Source organism: Kogia breviceps, chromosome 11 (assembly GCF_026419965.1).
Source record: "Kogia breviceps isolate mKogBre1 chromosome 11, mKogBre1 haplotype 1, whole genome shotgun sequence".
NCBI lineage: Eukaryota > Metazoa > Chordata > Mammalia > Artiodactyla > Physeteridae > Kogia > Kogia breviceps.
In genome coordinates this window covers 28,632,318-28,654,267 of record NC_081320.1, presented here as the reverse complement: position 1 = coordinate 28,654,267, position 21,950 = coordinate 28,632,318, and positions in this window count along the sequence as shown.

Genomic DNA, 21,950 nt, shown 5'->3' with positions numbered 1-21,950 from the left:
ACGAGGTGTGCTCCCGGGAGGCCTTGGACTGAAGGTGGCCCCCTGAGAGAAGCACCCCAGCTTGGACAGGAAGTTTAGAGGCAGGGGACAGCAACCTAGGGCGCCCCCTCGGAGCAGTGGGAGTGGGAAGAGGGCCGGGGGCAGAGGGCACCCGCGATGGGAGTCCAGTGGGCTCTCAGCAGAGGCCAGCTGAGCCCGCGGGACCTGCCTCTGAGCAGGGGCCGGGAGGGCAGTGCTGCCCTGTGGCTTCCGGGCTTCGTGGATCACGGCTCTCCGCACACGGGTCGTAGGGTCCTCTGACCCTGTATCGCCTCCCTCACCCAGGGCCCCTCGCGAGGCTGCGCCGCTGGGTGGCCTGTGTCGACGGGCACAACCCCATCGCCCGCCCCTCTCACACCCGCCGCCTCTGCCCGCCTGCCTGGCCCTGTGCAGCTTGCGACCCGGGGGGCCTCGAGGGTCCCCGCGCACTCCGCCAGCGGCCTCTGCTGGGTCTGCTGCTCCTGCTGGGTCTGCTGCTGCGGCCGGTAACCCGTGTGCACACCACGCCGGCCACCTCCAGCACCCCAAGTCCGCGGGAGCGCACGCGGGCCCTGATGCGGGACTTCCCGCTTGTGGACGGGTGGCTGCAGTGTGTGAGGGCTGCTTGGGGCCGTTGTGGGCCTAGCCTGGCCCTGGGCAGCAGAGGAGGTCCGGAGGTGTCCACACAAGCGTGGTGTGAGGCTCCCTCAGGCTGCCCCAGGCCAGGCAATGTATCCTGCCTGATCCCAAGATCTAAGGGGCCCACCCATTTGCCTTGACCTCCCTCCAGCCACAACGACATGCCCCTGGTCCTGAGGCTGTTGCACCACAATGGGCTCCAGGCTGTTAATCTAAGCAAGTTCAGCCACGGCCACACCACCTTGGACGGGATGAAAGACGGTCTCGTGGGTGCGCAGGCACCAAGGGGACACACAAGGTGTCCCCGTGGCTGCTGGGGAATAGTGGGGTAGTTTGGGGGCCTCCGAGACCACAGGTTAGTCACATTGGAACTATGTTACCATAGTGACCTAGAAAGTGCCATGCCATGGATGCTGGGGGCTACAGGGGTCACCGTGAGCCACCCTGACGGGCATCCAAGTACCACAGAAAAAAACAACGCGTCACCGGTGACTTCTGGGCACAGTGAGCGCTGTGCCAGCTGAGGAGGCGATGAGAAGCCCAAGGAGTTCCAAGCCCCAAACCAAGCCCTGGCCTTCCCTCACTTCTGGTCAGCCTACGTCCCACGCCAGACCCACCAACGGGATGCCGTGCGCCTCACCCCGGAGCAAATCGACCTCATCCGCCTCACGTGTGCCTCCTATTCTGCGCTGGAGCTTGTGACCTCAGTTAAAGGAACACGGGGGACTTCCCTGGTAGTCCAGAGGTTAGGACTCCACGCTTCCACTGCAGGGGGCTCGGGTTGGATCCCCGCTCACCGGGGAAGAGGCTCAGGTTCAAGGGCTCCTGCTTTGAACCATCTTCTACTCAACATGTAGAAAACAAAGCCTTGATCTGCCCTCCTAAGCCTTGTCCTCTCTCTCCAATTATGGAGTCAACAGACACTTACTGAGCCCCTAAGATATGTCAAGCACTGGTAGGCACTGGACATAACCTGATGAGACAGGAGGGAAAGGTTCAGTAGAACACAGGGTTATAGAAAAGGCACTTAAAAATGTGAGAAATTCAAACTGTGTATGGTGCTATGAAGGAGCAGTTATGTAAGGCTGTGGGAGTCTACGTCAGCAGGAAAGAGACGGATGCGGCTTGAGGAGGGCCTCCCTTAAGAAATAAACTCTGGGGACTACCCTGGTGGTGCAGTGGTACAGAATCCGCCTGCCAACACTATTTACGGTGGCCAGGACAGGGAAGCAACCGAAGTGTCCATCGAGAGACGAACAGATAAAGAAGATGTGGCACATATATACAATGGACTCTTACTCTGCCATAAAAGGAAATGAAACTGAGTTATTTGTAGTGAGGTGGATGGACCTAGAGTCTGTCATACAGAGTGAAGTAAGTCACAAAGAGGAAATCAAATACCGTATGCTAATACATATATATGGAATCTTAAAAAAAAAAGTTTCTAATGAACCTAGGGGCAGGGCAAGAATAAAGACGCAGACATAGAGAATGGACTTGAGGACTCGGGGAAGGGGAAGGGTAAGCTGGGAGGCAGTAAGAGAGTAGCATTGACAAATATACAATACCAAATGTAAAATACCTGGCTAGTGGGAAGCAGCTGCACAGCACAGGAAGATCAGCTCAGTGCCTTGCAACCACCTAGAGGGGTGGGATCAGGAGGGTGGGAGGGAGATGCAGGAGGGAGGGGATGTGGGGATATACGTATGCATGCAGCTGATTCCCTTTGTTATACAGCAGAAACTGACACACCAGCGTAGAGCAATTATACTCCAACAAAGACTTTAAAAACGAAAACAAAGAAACAATCCACCTGCCAAGGCACGGGACATGGGTTGGCTCCCTGGTCCAGGAAGCTCCCACGTGCCGCGGAGCCAGTAAGCCCGCGAGCCACCACAACCGAGCCCACGTGCCACAATTAGTGAGGACCGCGTGCTAAGAGCCCGTGCTCCGCAACATGAGAAGCCACTGCACTGAGAAGCCCATGCACCACAACGAAGAGTAGCCCCGGCTCACCGCAACTACAGAAAGCCCGCGCCAGGCAACGAAAACCCAATGCAACGAAAAATAAATAAATAAATAAATTCATTCATTAACCAAATAATCAAAAGTTATATTAAAAAAAGAAACAAACGAAAAGCAAAAATCTCTGCTGGGAATTCCCCGGTGCTCCGGTGGTCTAGTGGTTAGGACCCTGTGCCTCCACTTCAGGGGGCCCGGATTCAATCCCTGGTTGGGGAACTGAGATCATGCAAGCTGGCATCGCAGCCCAATTAAAAATGCAATAAAATAAAATATACCTAAATAAAACAAGAAAGCATCTCTGATTCAACGTCTAAAGGGTGAGAAGGTGTTTATCGGGCCAGTATGTGGGCAGAAAACGTTTCCCATTTCAGTAAGTAGCACCTCCATTTACCCAATTCCACATCCTTAACCCACATTCCCCACATCCAATTCATCACTAACTCCTATTCACCTCCAAGCCATCACTAACCTTCCAAATAGGACTCTAACTTGCCTGCTTTACTCCACCTCCAAGGCCACCACTGTGCACAAAGCCAGTCTCCTAATGAGTCTCCCCAATTCCAGTCCTGCCCCCTCCTAGCCACTCTCTTACACTAGCCAGTATGGTGTCTGAAAAAGGCATCTCTGCCAACCCCACTTCTCTCTTTATACCCTGCAATGGCTTCCCACCAAGTTTACGATCAATCCCAAACAGATGATGGACTGCAGGCTGAAAAACAACAAGGAGGTAGGGAGGGTGTCAGGTTAGAAAGAGGGATGAAGGGTCTGGACAAACAGCGAAAAGGGCTGAAAAGAAAATGATCAGCACTTGCACAACAGTCCTGATGCAGGCAGGAAAAATGCAGCAATAGTGAAGGCATACCAAGAGCCACTTTTGATTTCTGCAATGCCCTTTGCAGTTCCCCACGTGCTTCATTGATAACTGTGATTCTCAAACCTAGCTGTACATTAGAATCATCTGGGGACATTTGAAAATCTACCAATGGCCAGGCCTCACCCTAAGCCAATTACATCACAATATACAGTTCACTGGGGCAGGAATTTTGTCTGTGTCGTTCACTGGACATATGAAAAGTAAGTGGCACATACATGCTGCTCAGAAAATAGTTCCTGAATGAATGAAGGAAGGAAGGAAGAAAGGAAGGCACCACTATCACCTGAGATCCAAGGAAGAATTCTTTTCAAACCTTAGGGAGTCACCTGGCAATGACAGTTACCATGGCAGCCGTGGGAAACACAATACCAAGTGACACTAACACTCCCAGGAACCCACACTGGTTTCCACAGTAAGTAAACCTTTCTCGTTTCTAAAGGACTATACTGGGAAATACGCATCTCAGTAACAGCTTGAGGTTACTCAATGTCTGAGGTGAGCAGGAGGAAAAGACAAGGGCCTTACACACTATCGAAAGCCACGACAGGAAGAAACTAGGGGCCACGGGCAGAGACAGACAGGCTCCGACAGGCTCCAATCCCTGTGACATTCCGAGGTGATCCCATTGGAAGGGCTCGAGCACGAGAAAGCAGCCACTAACCAGCTACCCTGTCTCAGATATTTGGAGAAAGTCAATGCAAATACATACCTATGCATTATTCCTTTCTGATCATTCTTTCAGTGTATCCTTTCGGGCTTTGTGCAAAGCGATTCTTTCCTTGGTACCTGAAAAATGAGTGGCACGTGTCAACGGATGAAACATGTCAGAGCAGACCTCCAAGGAGCTCTGCAGCTCACGAACGAGGAGCTCCGAGTCCTGGGAAAGAATCGTGAAAGTAGTGTAGAATCACAAGATCTTAGAGCATCCTTTATATCAGCCTCCCCCCCTCTATCATATCACCAATCAGTGGGCATCAGCCTATACAGGAACTCTTGAACTCTGCAGTGACAGACAACCCAGCACTCTCTAGACAGATCAAGGCATTGCTCGTTGCTACAGCAGTCTATATCAAATTCACAATCTGACTCCCTGGCACCAATCACTCCCAGGCTGCCTTCTGGAATGGGACACCCCAGGGCACACCTCATCTCTTTTCCATCTGGCACATTTCCCAAACACATGAGGACAATGCTGTTCTTCCTAAAGATCTCTGCTCCCACGTCACCCTCCTAAATCACTCCTTCCTGTGTTTAGGACTTTCAGGAGCCCCCAAGGGTTTCGCACCCCAAGGACATGACAAGCATTGGCATCAACGTGCCTGCTACAGATTCTGGGAAAGGGGCAGGGCCACACAACAGTCTGGCAAATGTGACTGACTACCTGACGTGAGAGTACATCGGACAACCTCAGCCTCTCTTCAGTCCTCAGCCTCTATCCAAGGTTTCTCCATAGCACACTATTGACATTTTGGGCCAGCTCATTCTTTTGGGGTGGTGGGGAAAGGCTGTCCTGTGCCTTGTACGATATGTGGTACCATCCTGGCCTCTACCCACTAGATGCCTGCAGCACCGCCCCGACCAGATGTGAACCAAGGAAAATGTCTCCAGCCATTGTCAAACGTGCTGGGGGAAGGGTGAGGGCAAAATCACCCTCACTCAAGAGCCACTGCTCTATCCCATGGCGCTGTTCACCCATGAGTACTCAAAACGCTCTCCTCTGCTGGCTTAACAGCTAACCCTCCAGAAAGTCTATCGTGTATCAAAATGCTATAGGAAATTGAATAGTATTTATCTCTATAACGGTATCTCCTGACACCAAAGGAATACTCTTTCTCCAGAGGTTAAGAACCTCCCAGGTGCTTAATCCGCATTTACCTTATCTCCTACCCCAGGCACTGGAAATGACAGAAATGATCTGACACCCATTTTCGGGATCCGTTCAAGAAGTACCAGTAGTGTAAGGCTTTCTGGCAACCTGAACAACCGAACTCACGTAGAATATCCTGCCTGACCCTGGCTTTGTGAGACAAGCCGCAAACCTGTAGCAGGACCCTCCTCACTGCTATTTACGGAATCGAGGTAGCTGACTGGAAAGCCGGTGGAGGTGAACAAGCCAAGAAAGCAGTGGGCTCAGCATGAGAAGCTGGAAAGGGTGACAAGGGAGGGGAGAATGAGCCTCAGCTGAAAAGAAAGGGGAAAAGTACCAAGCGATGAGTTCTCTTGACTGAAGAGAAGATACGCTGAAGGCCATCAGCTTGCCCTCGGGGCCGCCCTCAGCTCTCTGGGGAGCTCTAAGGGAAGGGTGAGCCTGGATCTAGGACTCCGGACTCCTGGTGTCGGCCCCCAGGCCTGACCATTCACTCAGACTCTCAATAAATAACTTGTATTCAAAGACCTTGCACGGGGACCCCATCTGGGAAAACATCGCCACACCCTCATAAGTTACAGGGCGAGACCCGAACTGGCCAAGCCATGACAGGAGCTGTGAGGGTGACAAAAGAGCATTGCAGGGATCCGACATCGGATCACCACAAGCCCTCCGCCCTCCTGGCTCCTAATGCCAGGGCCCCATCACCGTGTATCCTCGGACCCCCGTCCTGCCTCCAACGCGCACCCTTCCCCAAGGTTGGCCGGGACCTGGAGTCACCAGCCCCTGTTCGGACCTACCCACTTCGCCGCTGCTGAGCTCTACACATCCCGCTCCTTCCACACGCTTCGCCAATTCCGCGGCCCTGACTGAGCCGCGCCAGCCACCGACCGCCAGAACTTGGCGTGCCCGTGAAGTCACTGTCGTGCGCCTCTCCCGCAGCAAGGGGAATAGGGCTCTGGCACCCTGGCTGCGGCTCTTGTCGCTTGTGGCTCGGTTGCTTCTGGCGCTTTGCCGGGACCTCACGGTCCGCGGTCCAAACGAGCCCCGGCCCGTGGTGCGCATCCCGCGGGCTCTACAGTGGCAGCAGGAAGAGCAGCAGAGCGGGCAGCGGAGCCCCCCGCGACCGGTGCTGGTGCGACCCGGGCCGCTGCTGATCTCCGCGTGGCGGCCCCAGTTGAACCAGCCGGTACGCCTCACGATGGGCCCTTGTCAGCCCGCGCCACCGGCTTCGCGCGGCTGGAAGAATCGCCGCGCCCACGAGGACCAATTCTCAACATGTAGAAAACAAAAATAAAGCCTTGATCTTCCCTCCTAAGCCTTGTCCTCTGTCTCCAATTAGGGATTCAACAGACACTTACTGAGCCCTAAGATATGCCAAGCACTGGCAGGCACTGGAGAAAAAATGATGAGGCAGGAGGGAAAGGATCAGTAGAACAGAGGGTTATAAAAAGGGAACTTACAAATGTCTGTGAAATTAAAACTGTGTATGGTACTCGAAAGGAGCAGTTACGTAAGGCTGTGGGAGTCTGTGTCAGCAGGGAAGAGACTGGTGGGGCTTGAGGAGGGCCTCCCTTAAGAAATAATCTCTGGGGACTTCCCTGGTGGTGCAGTGGTTCAGAATCCACCTGCCAGCACAATTTACAGTAGCCAGGACAGGGAAGCAACCTAAGTGTCCATCGACAGACAAATAGATAAAGACGATGTGACACATACATACCATAGAATATGACTCAGTCATAAAAGAAATGAAACTGAGCTATTTGTAGTGAGGTGGATAGACCTCGAGTGTGTCATACAGAGTGAAGTAAGTCAGGAAGAGAAAAACAAATATCGTATGCTACCACATATATATGGAACATATATATATATATATATATATATATATATATATATATATATATATATATATATATATAGGTATGTATGTATATACAGGTTCTCATGAACCTAAGGGCAGGGCAGGAATAAAGACGCAGATAGAAAAGGAACTTGAGGACACGGGGAGGGGGAAGGGTAAGCTGGGATGAAAGAAGAGTAGCATTGACATATATACAATACCAAATGTAAAATACCTAGCTAGCGGGAAGCAGCTGCACAGCACAGGGAGTTCAGCTCAGTGCCTTTCGACCACCTAGAGGGTTGGGCACAGGAGGGTGAGAGAGAGAGACGCAGGAGGGAGGGGATATGGGGATATAGGCATGCATAGAGCTGATTCACTTTGTTACACAGCAGAAACTGACACACCAGGGTAAAGCAATTACACTCCAACAAAGATGTTTAAAAACAAAAACAAAAACAAACAATCCGCCTGCCAAGGCAGGGGACACGGGTTTGCACCCTGGTCCGGGAAGGCCCCACATGCCGCGGAGCCAGTAAGCCTGCGCGCCACCTCTACCGAGCCCACGCGCCAGAACTACTGAGGACCGCGTGCATCATAGAGCCCATGCTCTGCAACATGAGAAGCCACTGCACTGAGAAGCCCAGGCACCACAACGAAGAGTAGCCCCTGCTCGCCGCAACTACCGAAAGCCCACGTGCGGCAATGAAGAACCAATGCGACCCAAAATTTATTCATTCATTCATTCATTAACCAATTAATCAAAACTTATATTAAAAAAGAAAGAAACGAAAAGTAAAAATCTCTGCTGGGAATTCCCCGGTGGTCCAGTGGTTAGGACCCCGTGCCTCCACTTCAGGGGGCCCGGGTTCAATCCCTGGTTGGGGAACTGAGATCCTGCAAGCTGGCATCGCAGCCCAAATAAAAATGCAATAAAATAAAATATAACTAAATAAAACAAGAAAGCATCTCTGATTCAAGGTGTAAAGGGTGAGAAGGTGTTTATCGGGCCAGTATGTGGGCAGAAAACGTTTCCCATTTCAGTAAGTAGCACCTCCATTTAGCCAATTACACATCCTTAACCCACATTCCCCACATCCAATTCATCACTAACTCCTATTCACCTCCAAGCCATCACTAACCTTCCAAATAGGACTCTAACCTGCCTGCTTTACTCCACCTCCAAGGCCACCACTGTGCACAAAGTCAGTCTCCTAATGAGTCTCCCCAAATCTACTCCTGCCCTCTCCTAGCCATTCTCTTACAGTAGCCAGTGCGGTGTCTGAAAAAGGCATCTCTGCCAACACCACTTCTCTCTTTATACCCTGCAATGGCTTCCCACCAAGTGTAGGATCAATCCCAAACTGATGATGGACTGGAGGCTGAAAGACAAGAAGGAGGTAGGGAGGGTGTCAGGTTCGAAAGAGGGATGAACGGTCTAGGCAAACAGCGAAAAGGGCTGAAAAGAAAATGATCAGCACTTGCACAACAGTCCTGATGCAGGCAGGAAAGAAAATGCAGGAAGAGTGAAGGAATACCAATAGCCACTTTTTATTTCTGCAATGCCTTTGCAATTCCCAAAGTGCTTCATCGATAACTGTGATTCCCAAACCTCGCTGTACATGAGAATCATCTGGAGAGATTTTAAACGCTACCAATGGCCAGGCCTCATCCCAAGCCAATTAAATCAGCATAGACATTTCACTGTATTGCATTTTATTCCCTGCCCCCAAACATCCATTTAGACCCAGGAGAAGGAAAAGGGGATGTGACTAGCAATAGAGAGAAATTTTCTGCACAACAATGGCCATGGCAAGCTTAGGCGCTTTGGGTGAAATCTCTCTGGGAAGAACTGGCAGTGGAAGAAAAAGCCAAACTGACACACAAGTATTGCCTGGTGTGCATTTCCAGCCTCTGCCTTCTTTCTCATCTCTTGGTGGCAGGTGGAGGAAGTGGAGAAAAGGTGAAACTTCTTTATAAACCGGCAGAAGGTTATAGCATCCTCTCACTATCTCTGCATAGGTTCTAGTCTCTGCAGCACTACAGAAGCTTTGCCCAAAGTAATGAACAGTTCAAAGTCAAATGTAATACTTTATCAGACGACTTAAAAATGCTTGCACACTGGAAAGAATTGCAGAGAACACAAATGGACCCAGAGCAACCTTTGCCAAAAGAGAATAGTGTGCTCAATGTACAGCCATAGCTCTTTTCCACATGAGCAAACAGTCAGGAGGATAAAGAACTTGGTCAAACTCACACAAGTAAGTAGGACAGAATCTGGTCTGTCTGTCCTAAGCGTTGTGTTCTTTAACCACCAGGCTAGCTTTTCTCAGATCTGATTCATGCATACTGTAACCATATACCTCTGTTTGCCTCGAAACTTCCCTGTTTATACGTATGCCTGCTGCCGTTTTAAATACGGCCCACTTGGACTCCCCAAAGCAACCGAGAAGACACAATCATTTGGTCACTCTATACATGGACCACTGTGGTGGGGCTGCCCAGGAAGCTTATTTAAAAAGTGCAGCTTAGGGCTTCCCTGGTGGCGCAGTGGTTCAGAGTCCGCCTGCCGATGCAGGGCACACGGGTTCATGCCCCGGTCCGGGAAGATCCCACATGCCGCGGAGCAGCTGGCTCCGTGGGCCATGGCCGCTGAGCCTGCACTCCACAACGGGAAAGACCACAACACTGAGAGGACCACGCACCACATACACACACACACACACACACACACACACACACAGACACACACACACAAGTTGAAGCTTCCTGAGCCCTACTCCACATCTAGATAAGTTTTCTGAGGGTTGTCTCAAGAATCCAGGTACAAGTCTTTTTAAGTGCTTTTGTGGAACTCCCCAGGTGAGTCTCTCACTCTCCTAAGTTAAGAAACCATTTATTCGGCCTCCCCCAGGTGCCCAGCCAGGTCCTGTTAAGGTTGGAGTCCCCGCACCACATCACAGGGATGCTCCCAGCCAAGTGATCTCTGCAGCCTTGGAGAATCTGAATGGTCTCATGCTGGCCCACCTGCCACGACAAACCTCCTCCAGAGCATTCCCCTTCACACTTCACCTTCTACCACTCCCAAAGGCAGTCTGCTCCAATGAGGCCTGACTTTGTCTGTCCTAAGGGGCACCCGCTGATTCAAGCACTTTAGGAGAACAAGGTGCTGTGCTTCTCAACCAGGGTGGCCCAACCTCTAAAATGGTAGTCCAAGCAGTCTCTACCTCCTGGGCACATCCCCTCTGCAACAGCCCAAGTACACGAATGTCCCATCTTTGCTTTCTCAAGGTCGGCAACAGGGAGTCCCCTCCTAAAGAAGGTCCTCTCTCATTGCCACACTATCCAAGGCTGCCCCAAATGTGCTTCCTCCCTGTGGGCCTGCTCAGGCTAAGGGCAGAGTCGTCTCTGAGTCGGACCAAATCGTCTTAGTAACAACTCTTCACGGTGTTGACCATGTCTTTCACGGGGGCTGCTGCTGAGCCTTTCTCTCATCCTTTCATGGTGGAGAGAGAGAGGGGATTCTAATGATTCTTACCTCTAGGGGAGAGGGCGAGTGTCATGATTATGTGATCATTCGGTATGATGTCCTTTCGACAGGAATTTGTTTGGACTTTCACGTTAAAGTGGGCCCACCATTCCCACTTTGTGAGGTCATTCAGCACCCTCATTTTGCACCTTTAACATCTCTCTCAGTATCACCTTGGAAATGTTTGAAACGGCATGAGTTTGTCCTCACGTTCCTATCAGCTGGGAATCCGGGGCCCCAACATGAACCTAACCATTGAGCGCAACACCTCTCCACGACCTGTGTAACACTGGGTAGGCCCCTTCACCTCTCGGGTTTTTGAAGCCCTCGGGTGTAAAAATGGGAGGGTTCTATGAATCTATATTTGGGGCAGGACAAGGTCGAGAAGAGTGTGTCTCTGCTTTTATTCTTCCAAAATGGAATGTCTGCCCTCTCTTCCCCATGGGTCCACATGTCACTTGTCCTTCAGGCCCACTGCCAAGGAGCCTTCCCTGATTCCCCAGTCCACACAAATCTCTGCCTCTCAGGGTCAGGGCCGTACAACCTAGCTGCCTCCTAATGTTCATCTTGCCTCTCAAGCCGATCTCAGGATGTGGGTCTCTCTTGCCCTCCTGTGGCCCCTGGGGCTGTGCCAGCCCACCGGCATGCCCCACGTGGGGTGTCTACTAGACTAGGGCATGGATGGGGAGGCCCCGGCGTGAGGGCCCAGGCAGAGTACCTCTGCCTCCACCCTGCTCTCCTCCACAGAACTGCCCCTCCTCCTCAAGCCTGACCCCCAAGTCACAGGTTTCATACGATGACCTCACTGGCTAGTGAGGACCTCACAGTCCTTCTCACTGTTTCCATGGCAGTGTAACTGTGCAAACAAAGTTTGCTGCCCTCAGAGAAACTTCCCTACTGGTTCTCCACCAGAGACCAATCTCTTTGGTTGTCTGAGACAGAATGTGTGACCGGATCCTCTACACATATTCCAACCTGTGCTCTGTTCCCTGGCTGGGCGGTGCAGGAGGAACAGCGAGACCGGGCATCTGCGGAACAGGCGTGGGGTACACACAACCTCACCTGGCTGCCACATGTTTCTGTGGCTCTTGCCCACTACGTACACCTGAGTGCTTTCCCAGATGTAAGTAATACCAGTGACCTGGGACACCTTCAGGGTCCCACAGTGCTCACTGTTGAGGACAAGTGAAAGGTCAGCCCCGGACTAGTGTGCAGGAAGCTTCTGATCTTTATAAATATAGCCTTCCGCTTTGGGCTACAGGATGCTTCCATTCAGACCCTTTCTTGATGGGCCTCTTAGCAAAAGACAAGTGTGTTGTTGTGGGCAAGTGGTAAATGGAGCAGTTTGAGGAAGAGGGCCACTCTTGAACCACACCTTCAAACCCAGGCACCTCTGTGCTGGCACGGAGACATCGAGATCGGTCCCCTCAGACACATCCCATACTGAGCTGCTGAGTACTAGGGGAGACGGTGGTGCCATAGTCATGGGAAGGACGGAAGAACCAAGGGGCAGGGGGTGATGAAGTGCTAGTGAGACCGGAGGGCTGAGGAGATGGTGCCCCAGGAGGCTGGGTTGATGTGAGCCTAGATATGGTACCCAGAAGCCGGGTTCTGAGTCTCCTGTTCACTCTGCCTCAGTAGTGGACCTCGTGCTACTCTAGATACAAGGATCCCAGGGCGAGAGTTCAGTGTGTTTGAAACAGGCAGTATACATGGGGCCCAAGAGGGGTGGCCAAGGTGGGAGTGGTCCTGAACCAAGTTATATTAGATGATTGTTTTCGAAATCTTGAAAGGCATTTCCATGAAAGCCTCAGAAATGACAGACAGCAAGAAATGGTTGGTTTCTCTGTTGTGGAAGGGACAGATGGAGAGGATCATGAGTGCAATGACTTTCGGGTTCTACTGTTTTCCCTGGAAACGGTGAAGACACTTCCTCATGTGCTGCAGCCGTAGGCTCCAGGAATTGCCTTTGCAGCCAGTTTCCCTTCTCCAGGGACTCAGAGAGGTGATGGGCCAAGGCTGTGTTTTGGATGTCCAGGAGATGAAAGGTCTTCGGCCAGAAACTGGGAGAGACTTGAGACAGGGAAATCCTGCCAGGAGACTGTGTACAGCTGAAGGGACTGATCACTTCTGATTTTCTTTGCAGCAGCAGCGGCTCCCGTTTCTCCTCCGACACCTGGTCACTACCACGTCCTCTACCGGGGATGTGAAGAAACGCAGTTGGGCTGGCATGGGGAGACCTACTGCCTGGCTGGTGGCTACCGGGCCTACGGGGACGTTCCTTTGGCCACACCAGCAAAGGTGCAAGCCGAGAAGCCAGTCGTCAGACGAGCTCTGAAGAGAAAGTGTGCTCCGGAGGAGTTGGACAAAGATCTCCGCTGCTCCAGACCAAAAATCCGGCGATTTCAGGAGTCAGGCAGCTTACTAGGATTACAAGGTGCTGTGATTCTCAAGCAGAGTGGCCCCACCTCTGGGCACATCCCCTCTGCAACAGCCCAAGTACACGAATGTCCCATTTTGGCTTTTGCAAGGTCGGCAACAGGGAGTCCCTTCCTAAAGAAGGTTCTCTCTCATTGCCACACTATCCAAGGCTGCCCCAAATGTGCTTCCTTCCTGTGGGCCTGCTCAGGCTAAGGGCAGAGTCATCTCTTTCCTTCTCTGAGTCGGACCAAATCGTCTTAGTAACACCTCTTCACGGTGTTGACCATGTCTTTCACGGGGGCTGCTGCTGAGCCTTTCTCTCATCCTTTCATGGTGGAGAGAGGGAGAGAGAGGATTCTAATGATATTTACCTCTAGGGGAGAGGGCGAGTGTCATGATTATGTGATCATTCGGTATGATGTCCTTTCGACAGGAATTTGTTTGGACTTTCACGTTAAAGTGGGCCCACCATTCCCACTTTGTGGGGTCATTCAGCACCCTCATTTTGCACCTTTAACATCTCTCTCAGTATCACCTTGGAAATGTTTGAAATGGCATGAGCTCTTCCTCACGTTCCTATCAGCTGTGAATCCGGGGGCCCAGCATGAACCTAACCATTGAGTGCAACACCTCTCCACGACCTGTGTTAACACTGGGGAGGCCCCTTCACCTCTAGGGTTTTTGAAGCCCTCGGGTGTTAAAATGGGAGGGTTCTATGAATTTATATTTGGGGCAGGACAAGGTCGAGAAGAGTGTGTCTCTGCTATTCTTCTTCCAAAATGGAATGTCTGCCCTCTCTTCCCCATGGGTTCACATGTCACTTGCCCTTCAGGCCCACTGCCAAGGAGCCTTCCTTGATTCCCCAGTCCACACAAATCTCTGCCTCTTAGGGTCAGGGACGTACAACCTAGTTGCCTCCTAACGTTCATCTTGCCTCTCAAGCCGATCTCAGGATGTGGGTCTCTCTTGCCCTCCTGTGGCCCCTGGGGCTGTGCCAGCCCACCGGCACGACCCACGTGGGGTGTCTACTAGACTAGGGCATGGGTGGGGAGGCCCCGGTGTGAGGGCCCAGGCAGAGTACGTCTGCCTCCACCCTGCTCTCCTCCACAAAACTGCCCCTCCTCCTGAAGCCTGCCCCTCAACTCACAAGTTCCATACGATGACCTCACTAGCTAGTGAGGACCTCACAGGCCTTCTCACAGTTTCCATGGCAGGGTTACGATGCAAACGTGCTGCTGCCCTCAGAGATACTTCCCTACCGGTTCTCCACCAGAGACCAATCTCTTTGGTTGTCTGAGAGAGAATCCCTCACCAGACCTTCTGCATTTACTCTAACCTGTCCTACGTTCCCTGAGAGGGCAGTGCACGAGGTACACTGAGACCAGGCATCTGTCCAAGAGGCATGGTGTACGCACAACTTCCCCCGGCTGCCACATGTTCCCTGGGGCTTGCCCAGCACATACACCTGAGCACTTTCCCAGCTGTAACGAATACCAGTTACGTGGGACACCTTCAAGGACCCACAGTGCTCACTGCTGAGGACAAGTGAAAGGTCATCCCTGGACAAGTGTGCGGGAAGGTTCTGATCTTTATCAAAGGAGCCTTCCCCTTTGGGCTACAGGATGCTTCCATTCAGACCCTTTCCTGATGGGCCTCTTAGCAAAAGACAAGTGCGTTGTTGTTGGCGAATGGTCAATGGAGCAGTTTGAGGAAGAGGGCCACCCTTGAACCGCACCTTCAAACCCAGGCACCTCTGTGCTGTCGTGTAGACATCTAGCTCGGTCCCGTCAGACACATCCCATACTGAGCGGCTGAGTACTAGGGCCGACGGTGGTGCCCTATTGATGGCAGGAACGGAAGAACCAAGGGGGCGTGATGAAGTGCTAGTGAGACTGGAGGGCTGAGGAGATGGTGTCCCAGGAGGCTGGGTTGATGTGAGCCTAGACATGGTACCCAGAACCCGGTTCTGAGTCTCCCGATCACTCTGCCTCAGTATGTGGCCTTGTTCTTATCGAGATAAAAGGATCAGAGGACTAGAGTTCCGTGTGGTTGAAACAGGCACTGTAAAAATGGGATCCAAGAGGGGTTGCCAAGGTGGGAGGGGTTCTGATCCAATTTACATTAGATTATCTTTTTCCAAAACTTGAACGATATTTCCATTAAAGCCTCACAAGTGACAGACTGCAAGAAATGTTTTCTCTGTTGTGGAAGGGAGAGATGGAGAGGATCATGCTTGCAATGACTTTCGGGTTCTACTGTTTTCCCTGGAAAAGGTGAAGGGACTCCCTCATCTGCTGCAGCCGTAGGCCCTAGGAATCGCTTTTGCAGCCAGGGTCCCTTCTCCAGGGACTCAGAGAGGTGATGGGCCAAGGCTGTGTTTTGGATGTCCAGTAGATGAAAGGTCTCTGGCCAGAAACTGGGAGAGACATGAGAGAGGGAGATTCGGCCAGGAGACTGTGCACAGCAGAAGGGACTGATCACTTTTGATTTTCTTTGCAGCAGCAGCGGCTCCCGTTTCTCCTCGTACAGCTGGTCACTGCCACGTCCTCAACCGAGGGTGTGGGGAAACGCAGTTGGGCTGCCATGGGGAGACATACTGCCGCGCTGGTGGCTACTGGGCCTACGGGGATGTTCCTTCGGCCACGCCAGCAAAGGTGGAAGCGGAGCAGGAGCCAGTCGCCAGACGTGCGCCCAAGAGAAAGCGCGCTCCGCAAGAGTCGGACGAAGATCTTTGCTCCCGACCCAAAATCCGGCGATTGTAGCATGGTGCCAGGAGGCGGACTCCACAGAATCTTGCTGGCTGAGCCATTCTCAAGAGAGGGCCATGGCAAAGCTCACAAGTTTACCACCCGCCCCCCGCCAACGCACCATTTCCTGCCCCCGAAGCAAGAACAGGATGGAGAGTCAAGCAGCACGCACCCTGCCCCGAGGTTCACATGCTCCTTTATTCCCAGCCCCTTCTGTCCCCAGTGGGGTCCCCTAATGCTCGGCAAAGTGTTTTTCTGTAACAGATTTCTAAAGGTCGCCACAGCTCAGACTTAGGTCACTACCCCTGTGCTGGGCACTCCTGCCACCCGGGAAAGGTTCCAAAGGTGGAGCAGCTCCAGGGGGTGCCAACGATCAGAGCAAAAACTTGAGAGGCTGGGGATGAAGGAGTTTGGGCACAGTCCCTAAAGCATCTCAGTGGTTGAGCTTCTGTGAGAAGGCACATCCCCACTGTGTGGGGAGGTGGTGGGGGGAAGGGGTCCCTAGAGGAGGCAGCTAGGGGGAGGGCCTGAGGCTGGAAATGGGGAATGGCGTGCGGCCTCTGAGCGAGCACAGGCACTTAGCCCTTGAGGTTTCTGGGAAAGCTAGAGCCACAAGGGCCAGGAGAGAAGGCAAGTGGAGCAGCAGAAGCCAGGTGCCAGATCTCTCCTCAGAACCTATACTTCTCCACGAGGCCGGGCCTTCCACGCTGAGGTAGGAGCGATCCTGGCCAGAAGGACAGCCAGCGGCAGCTCTGGGAGGAAGGGTGCTGCACTGGGGGCTCTGCTGCCATGGAAATGACTTCATTTCCTTCCACTCAAATACCGTACGGACTGGGTTCCTGCTCTGGTGAGTACAAGGGTCACTGACTCTCCCCAGAAGGTTGTTCACTTCACATCCCCAAAGTCCCTCTATTCGGGCCCTGGGGGGGTGTAGCAACTCCTGAGGGCGCTCTTTCCTGAGGCTGGCTGACCGAAGTGGGGGAGGTTCCTGATAGGTCCCAGGTGCTGGTTGAAGTCCCCAGAGAATGGTCATGAAGGCTGGAGAGTCCAGTAGGTGGAGAGAGAAGGCCGGGGGCAGAGGGCCCCTACCTGAATCCAGAGCTCACAAGGTTATTACCCCCCACCATTTCCAGAAACTATCTCTTCCCCCATACCAGCCCCAATGGCCCGGTACCGGGAAACCGGGAGCCCAGAGCACTTGTGGCCACACAGACACTCGCACGCAGCCCTCGGCGTGGGCGGGGCCTGCTGCAGGCGGATGGGGACGAGGTGTGCTCCCGGGAGGCCTTGGACTGAAAGTGGCCCCCTGAGAGAAGCACCCCAGCTTGGACAGGAAGTTTAGAGGCAGGGGACAGCAACCTAGGGCGCCCCCTCGGAGCAGTGGGAGTGGGAAGAGGGCCGGGGGCAGAGGGCACCCGCGATGGGAGGCCAGTGGGCTCTCAGCAGAGGCCAGCTGAGCCCGCGGGACCTGCCTCTGAGCAGGGGCCGGGAGGGCAGTGCTGCCCTGTGGCTTCCGGGCTTCGTGGATCACGGCTCTCCGCACACGGGTCGTAGGGTCCTCTGACCCTGTATCGCCTCCCTCACCCAGGGCCCCTCGCGAGGCTGCGCCGCTGGGTGGCCTGTGTCGACGGGCACAACCCCATCGCCCGCCCCTCTCAGACCCGCCGCCTCTGCCCGCCTGCCTGGCCCTGTGCAGCTTGCGACCCGGGGGGCCTCGAGGGTCCCCGCGCACTCCGCCAGCGGCCTCTGCTGGGTCTGCTGCTCCTGCTGGGTCTGCTGCTGCGGCCGGTAACCCGTGTGCACACCACGCCGGCCACCTCCAGCACCCCAAGTCCGCGGGAGCGCACGCGGGCCCTGATGCGGGACTTCCCGCTTGTGGACGGGTGGCTGCAGTGTGTGAGGGCTGCTTGGGGCCGTTGTGGGCCTAGCCTGGCCCTGGGCAGCAGAGGAGGTCCGGAGGTGTCCACACAAGCGTGGTGTGAGGCTCCCTCAGGCTGCCCCAGGCCAGGCAATGTATCCTGCCTGATCCCAAGACCTAAGGGGCCCACCCATTTGCCTTGACCTCCCTCCAGCCACAACGACATGCCCCTGGTCCTGAGGCTGTTGCACCACAATGGGCTCCAGGCTGTTAATCTAAGCAAGTTCAGCCACGGCCACACCACCTTGGACGGGATGAAAGACGGTCTCGTGGGTGCGCAGGCACCAAGGGGACACACAAGGTGTCCCCGTGGCTGCTGGGGAATAGTGGGGTAGTTTGGGGGCCTCCGAGACCACAGGTTAGTCACATTGGAACTATGTTACCATAGTGACCTAGAAAGTGCCATGCCATGGATGCTGGGGGCTACAGGGGTCACCGTGAGCCACCCTGACGGGCATCCAAGTACCACAGAAAAAAACAACGCGTCACAGGTGACTTCTGGGCACAGTGAGCGCTGTGCCAGCTGAGGAGGCGATGAGAAGCCCAAGGAGTTCCAAGCCCCAAACCAAGCCCTGGCCTTCCCTCACTTCTGGTCAGCCTACGTCCCACGCCAGACCCACCAACGGGATGCCGTGCGCCTCACCCCGGAGCAAATCGACCTCATCCGCCTCACGTGTGCCTCCTATTCTGCGCTGGAGCTTGTGACCTCAGTTAAAGGAACACGGGGGACTTCCCTGGTAGTCCAGAGGTTAGGACTCCACGCTTCCACTGCAGGGGGCTCGGGTTGGATCCCCGCTCACCGGGGAAGAGGCTCAGGTTCAAGGGCTCCTGCTTTGAACCATCTTCTACTCAACATGTAGAAAACAAAGCCTTGATCTGCCCTCCTAAGCCTTGTCCTCTCTCTCCAATTATGGAGTCAACAGACACTTACTGAGCCCCTAAGATATGTCAAGCACTGGTAGGCACTGGACATAACCTGATGAGACAGGAGGGAAAGGTTCAGTAGAACACAGGGTTATAGAAAAGGCACTTAAAAATATGTGAGAAATTCAAACTGTGTATGGTGCTATGAAGGAGCAGTTATGTAAGGCTGTGGGAGTCTACGTCAGCAGGAAAGAGACGGATGCGGCTTGAGGAGGGCCTCCCTTAAGAAATAAACTCTGGGGACTACCCTGGTGGTGCAGTGGTACAGAATCCGCCTGCCAACACTATTTACGGTGGCCAGGACAGGGAAGCAACCGAAGTGTCCATCGAGAGACGAACAGATAAAGAAGATGTGGCACATATATACAATGGACTCTTACTCTGCCATAAAAGGAAATGAAACTGAGTTATTTGTAGTGAGGTGGATGGACCTAGAGTCTGTCATACAGAGTGAAGTAAGTCACAAAGAGGAAATCAAATACCGTATGCTAATACATATATATGGAATCTAAAAAAAAAAAGGTTCTAATGAACCTAGGGGCAGGGCAAGAATAAAGACGCAGACATAGAGAATGGACTTGAGGACTCGGGGAAGGGGAAGGGGAAGCTGGGAGGCAGTAAGAGAGTAGCATTGACAAATATACAATACCAAATGTAAAATACCTGGCTAGTGGGAAGCAGCTGCACAGCACAGGAAGATCAGCTCAGTGCCTTGCAACCACCTAGAGGGGTGGGATCAGGAGGGTGGGAGGGAGATGCAGGAGGGAGGGGATGTGGGGATATACGTATGCATGCAGCTGATTCCCTTTGTTATACAGCAGAAACTGACACACGAGCGTAGAGCAATTATACTCCAACAAAGACGTTTAAAAACAAAAACAAAAAAAACAATCCACCTGCCAAGGCACGGGACATGGGTTGGCTCCCTGGTCCAGGAAGCTCCCACGTGCCGCGGAGCCAGTAAGCCCGCGAGCCACCACAACCGAGCCCATGTGCCACAATTAGTGAGGACCGCGTGCTAAGAGCCCGTGCTCCGCAACATGAGAAGCCACTGCACTGAGAAGCCCATGCACCACAACGAAGAGTAGCCCCGGCTCACCGCAACTACAGAAAGCCCGCGCCCGGCAACGAAAACCCAATGCAACGAAAAATAAATAAATAAATAAATTCATTCATTAACCAAATAATCAAAAGTTATATTAAAAAAAGAAACAAACGAAAAGCAAAAATCTCTGCTGGGAATTCCCCGGTGCTCCGGTGGTCTAGTGGTTAGGACCCTGTGCCTCCACTTCAGGGGGCCCGGATTCAATCCCTGGTTGGGGAACTGAGATCATGCAAGCTGGCATCGCAGCCCAATTAAAAATGCAATAAAATAAAATATACCTAAATAAAACAAGAAAGCATCTCTGATTCAACGTCTAAAGGGTGAGAAGGTGTTTATCGGGCCAGTATGTGGGCAGAAAACGTTTCCCATTTCAGTAAGTAGCACCTCCATTTACCCAATTCCACATCCTTAACCCACATTCCCCACATCCAATTCATCACTAACTCCTATTCACCTCCAAGCCATCACTAACCTTCCAAATAGGACTCTAACTTGCCTGCTTTACTCCACCTCCAAGGCCACCACTGTGCACAAAGCCAGTCTCCTAATGAGTCTCCCCAATTCCAGTCCTGCCCCCTCCTAGCCACTCTCTTACACTAGCCAGTATGGTGTCTGAAAAAGGCATCTCTGCCAACCCCACTTCTCTCTTTATACCCTGCAATGGCTTCCCACCAAGTTTACGATCAATCCCAAACAGATGATGGACTGCAGGCTGAAAGACAACAAGGAGGTAGGGAGGGTGTCAGGTTAGAAAGAGGGATGAAGGGTCTGGACAAACAGCGAAAAGGGCTGAAAAGAAAATGATCAGCACTTGCACAACAGTCCTGATGCAGGCAGGAAAAATGCAGCAATAGTGAAGGCATACCAAGAGCCACTTTTGATTTCTGCAATGCCCTTTGCAGTTCCCCACGTGCTTCATTGATAACTGTGATTCTCAAACCTAGCTGTACATTAGAATCATCTGGGGACATTTGAAAATCTACCAATGGCCAGGCCTCACCCTAAGCCAATTACATCACAATATACAGTTCACTGGGGCAGGAATTTTGTCTGTGTCGTTCACTGGACATATGAAAAGTAAGTGGCACATACATGCTGCTCAGAAAATAGTTCCTGAATGAATGAAGGAAGGAAGGAAGAAAGGAAGGCACCACTATCACCTGAGATCCAAGGAAGAATTCTTTTCAAACCTTAGGGAGTCACCTGGCAATGACAGTTACCATGGCAGCCGTGGGAAACACAATACCAAGTGACACTAACACTCCCAGGAACCCACACTGGTTTCCACAGTAAGTAAACCTTTCTCGTTTCTAAAGGACTATACTGGGAAATACGCATCTCAGTAACAGCTTGAGGTTACTCAATGTCTGAGGTGAGCAGGAGGAAAAGACAAGGGCCTTACACACTATCGAAAGCCACGACAGGAAGAAACTAGGGGCCACGGGCAGAGACAGACAGGCTCCGACAGGCTCCAATCCCTGTGACATTCCGAGGTGATCCCATTGGAAGGGCTCGAGCACGAGAAAGCAGCCACTAACCAGCTACCCTGTCTCAGATATTTGGAGAAAGTCAATGCAAATACATACCTATGCATTATTCCTTTCTGATCATTCTTTCAGTGTATCCTTTCGGGCTTTGTGCAAAGCGATTCTTTCCTTGGTACCTGAAAAATGAGTGGCACGTGTCAACGGATGAAACATGTCAGAGCAGACCTCCAAGGAGCTCTGCAGCTCACGAACGAGGAGCTCCGAGTCCTGGGAAAGAATCGTGAAAGTAGTGTAGAATCACAAGATCTTAGAGCATCCTTTATATCAGCCTCACCCCCTCTATCATATCACCAATCAGTGGGCATCAGCCTATACAGGAACTCTTGAACTCTGCAGTGACAGACAACCCAGCACTCTCTAGACAGATCAAGGCATTGCTCGTTGCTACAGCAGTCTATATCAAATTCACAATCTGACTCCCTGGCACCAATCACTCCCAGGCTGCCTTCTGGAATGGGACACCCCAGGGCACACCTCATCTCTTTTCCATCTGGCA